Source organism: Gossypium hirsutum, chromosome D05 (genome assembly GCF_007990345.1).
Source record: "Gossypium hirsutum isolate 1008001.06 chromosome D05, Gossypium_hirsutum_v2.1, whole genome shotgun sequence".
Classification (NCBI taxonomy): Eukaryota; Viridiplantae; Streptophyta; class Magnoliopsida; order Malvales; family Malvaceae; genus Gossypium; species Gossypium hirsutum.
In genome coordinates this window covers 28,358,303-28,363,116 of record NC_053441.1, presented here as the reverse complement: position 1 = coordinate 28,363,116, position 4,814 = coordinate 28,358,303, and the positions used below count along the sequence as shown (strand labels likewise).

The following is a 4,814-nucleotide window of genomic DNA, read 5'->3' as shown; positions in this document are numbered from 1 at the left end:
ATTGCCCACATTTCCAATTTGTCATATACCGTGTAACACCCCTAACCTGTATCCATCGCCGAATTAGGGTTACGAGGCATTACTGAACAAAATACAACCATCTCAAAATCAATACATATATATTATACATTAAATATGCAAAATGTTAAACTTCTCTTCTAACCATTTTAATAAATAAAGACATTATAATCCAACTAGTAAAGACATTACAAACTAGCAAATCTATAAGGAAATAAACCATTTTACTATGGCTATTATATTCATATACAATACAACAAAGTACGACCTTCAAGACATTTATCTAGTCTGTACATGCCATAGTTAGAATTTAAATATTTTAAATACCGAGACAATAGATAAGATGATAAACTTGCTGACGATCCCTTAGCTTGAAGCTTGATTTGATTTTTTTTTTGATCTATAAACAGATAGACATAAACAAACAAAGTAAGCTTACATAGCTTAGTAAGTCTATAGCATAACTAAAATATATATAAAATAAGAATAATATAAATTCATAATTAAACTTATTGAAATCGCAAATATGACATATATTACTATTTGAATATTTGTTACTCATAATCATCTTATTTATAATCAAATATATGTACTCGTAGAATGCTTACCAATGAATATATAAATATGTATATACAATATGCATAACAATTGTATATTTAAATACTCATCAAAAACTTACAACCGAATACTTTTATATATCATTTACATATAAACAAATGCATACATCATTGTCAAATACCTAAAACCGAATGCATATACACTTCATATGTGTGTAACCAAACGCATATTTATGTACTTAACAAATTCTATAACCGAATATATATATATACATACACATCAAACGAATATAACCAAATACATTTATACTTACCAAAATGCATATATAGATTTCTCACACACATCTATCTGAATGCGAATATACCTAACAATTTCATAAAATTTAATATATATATATAAATCCATACTCATCAAATACATATAATCTAATGTTTATATGCTTATCAAACACAATGACCAAATGTATATAAATATTCTATAAATCCATATGACTAAATCATACACATATTCAATACATGTAAACACATGATATGAATAGATTCACCGGCACAAAACCTGCTAGGCTTAAGGCCTGACTCAATACACTGGCACTTAGCTTGCTAGACATAAAGTCTGAAATGTTTCACCGGCGTCAAGCCTGCTAGACTTAAAGTCTGAAATGTTTTACCGGCGACAAGCCTGCTAGACTTAAAGTCTGAAACATATCACTGGCATCAAGCCTGCTAGGCACCGAGCCTAAACACTCAATTTATATAAATACAAATCACTTTCAAAATGTATATGTATATAAGATTCCATGTACAAAAATTTAGCTCAATATATAAAAATTATACCTTTAAACCACATAGGTATATAAAGTTCAGATATTGAATCCAGCTCAATTACTTAATTATACATATGATCATATACAGATATATAACTTAATAAATTAAGACCTACTATTAATATCATACATTCGAACATCTTATAGTAATCCAAGCTAACAATTTTGTACCTTCAACTCCATTCAAAAGCTTCACATGAATATAATTACATTATTGAATCTCACATAAACTTATATAATTATCATACCTAAATTCAATACATAAACATGTACATATATAAGTTTGTATATATTTGAGTCTCATACATACTTTATATAATAGTCATACCTAAATTTAACACAAAAACATATTCAATTATATTTGTATTTCCGAACTTCATATAAACTTATATAAAAATTATACCCAAACTCAATACAAAAAACATATACATGTAAATATATATTTATGTGCTCATTCAATTCTATCATATACATATAAATTTCAACTCGCATGTACATACCATTTCAAAACTACTTATGCAAATATAACATATATATTTTTAATCAATCCAATAGTTTGTACATATATGTACTTACATATATATATACATTCGAACCTTATATATATATACACTATACATACCTTTCGATTAATAACCAAGAATTTATACATAAGCCATATTCATTCTTCAACTAAATTCAAGAGCTTACATATATGTGTACACATATATGTATATTCGAACATTAATCATATATTTATATATATACATATCATTTTTACTTTGACTAAATTCAAGCTATATACTTTCAATTTGAGCTCATCGAAATACTCTATATATATATGTATATATATTAATTAATAACATTAAATTGCTAGTTAACTTACCTCGGACGGTGAAAAATCGAAACCGGACGATTATTCGACGATTTTAGCTTTCTCCCGATCTAACTCCGATTTCTTTGGTTCTTGATCTAAATATATCCAGAATGAGCTAATTTAAATATTAAAACATTCAATTTAATCCAAAAACACATAAATAGGCAAATTACCATTTTACCCCTAATATTTTACACTTTTTGCAATTTAATCCCAATTGCATAAAACACAATTTACACAAAATCTCACAACAACATAGCTAGGCCGAATCTTCCTTGTATTCATACAAGTCCATGCATTTCATTTATTTTTCATTTTAGTCCCTCAAAAATTTATTTTTTTAATTTAGCCCTAATTACTCAAATTTACCAAAAATTCAAAGACAAAACATGTTAATCTAACACATATATTTCATAATCCATCGTCAAACATCATAGAACACAATTATTCATTAATGGCATAACTCAAAATATTCATCAAAATCAAAATTCTAGCATGGGTCGGATAGTATTCGAAGCAACGATCTCAAAAATATAAAAATTATCAAAAACCGAGCTAGAACTCACCTTGAATCAAGCTCAACAATGGCCGAATACCCTAGCTTTGTTTCTTTGTTTTCTTTTGTTTTGTTTCGTGATGAAGATGAAGGGAAAAAAATGATAATGGCTTTTTTTTAATATTTATTATAACATAATAATATATTATACCTTGTTATAACATATATTTATTATATTAATAATATAAGAAAACCATATATATCACCTAATGCCGTCCACTAACTTGGAAAAAGGCTTAATTGCCACATAGAACCTCCAATTTATAAAGACAAAAACAATTAAGCACTTTCATATTTAACCCTCAAATTTTCACTTTACGCGATTTAGCTATTTTCTCAAATTAAGCGTACAAACAGTAAAATTATTTCACGAAACTTTCACATATATAATTTCACACATATTTAACACAGAAAATAATATTAAAATATTTTTAGACTCGGATTCGTGGTCTCGGAACCACTTTGTCCGATTAGGGTCAAAATTGGGCTGTTACAACTCTCCTCCCCTTAGGGATTTTCGTCCTTGAAAATCTTACCGCTAAATAGGTGTGGGTAACGTTCTTTCATTGTATCCTCTAGCTCTCAGGTTGCTTCCTCAACTCCGTGTTTATGCCACAATACTTTAACTAACGAAATTTTCTTATTTCGTAACTCTTTAACCTCACGAGCAAGATGCAAATCGGTTCTTCTTTATACGACATATCAGATCTAATCTCAATCTCTGACGGACTAATCACATGTGTAGGATCAGATCGGTATCTACGAAGCATCAAAACATGAAATACATTGTGAATATTTTCTAGCTCAGGTGGCAACAGTAATCTATAAGCAACCGGTCCGACATGCTCTATAATCTCATACGGTCCAATGAATCTCGGACTCAATTTGCCTTTACGGTCGAATATGAGTATTTTCTTCCACGGTGAGACTTTCAAAAAGACTTTATCTCCAATCTGAAACTCTATATCTTTTCTCTTCAAGTCTGCATATGATTTCTGACGATCCGATGCTATTTTCAAGCTATCCCAAATCACCTTCACTTTCTGCTCAGTTTCTTTAATCAAATCGACCTGTGTATTTTATTTTCACTAAGCTCTGTCAAATACAATTGTGTACGACATTTACGACCATACAAAGCCTCGTAAGGTGCCATTTTGATACTAGATTGAAAACTATTATTATACGCAAATTCAATCAAAGGCAAGTATCGTTCCCATGTACCTTCAAACTCAAGAATGCAACATCTCAACATATCCTCAAGTATCTGAATGATTCGTTCGGACTGACCATCTGCCTGAGGATGAAAAGCAGTGCTAAAATGCAGTTTAGTACCTAGTGCATCTTGCAGTTTCTTCCAAAACCGCGATGTAAACCTTGGATCTCTATCCGAAACAGTAGAAATAGGTAACCCGTGCAATCTCACAATCTGAGAAATATATAATTCAGCAATTTTATCAAGTGAATAATCAGTACAAACCAGAACAAAGTGAGCCGATTTTGTCAGTCTATCAACAATAGCCCAGATTGCATCTATCTTACTCGGTGTCAATGGTAAACCAGATACAAAATCCATCGTGACTTAGTCCCATTTCCATTCAGATATCATGATCGGCTGAAGCAATCTAGAAGGTACCTAAAGCTTGAATTTTACTTGCTGACATATTAAACATTTCGAAATAAAGTAAAAAATGTCTCATTTCATGCCGTGCCACCAATAGTGTTGTTTCAGATCGTTATACATTTTCGTGCTACCTGGATGAATAGATAATCGACTATTATGAGCTTCATTCAATATCATCTGAATTAACTCTGAATTTTTCGGAACACATAATCAGTTTCTGAATCTCAAGCAATCTTCAGCATCAACTAGAAACTCTGAATCAACATTCAAGTTACACTGAGCCCGTTTTGTAATTAAATCATCATCGGCTTTTTGAGCTTCACAAATCTGTCGAACAAATAACGATTTTGCTTTTAACTCAACTACTATCGCACCATCATCA

General features: G+C 30.1%; 1 long non-coding RNA gene across 1 annotated transcript; it reads right to left on the bottom strand.

The window, feature by feature from the left end:
- Positions 1–278: 278 nt before the first annotated feature.
- LOC121217922 (uncharacterized) lies at positions 279–2,910 on the bottom strand. Its single transcript, XR_005914149.1, has 3 exons — positions 2,822–2,910; positions 2,265–2,350; positions 279–418 (listed from the first exon to the last, which is right to left on the bottom strand). It is a non-coding gene; the product is annotated as an uncharacterized lncRNA (long non-coding RNA).
- Positions 2,911–4,814: the final 1,904 nt, after the last annotated feature.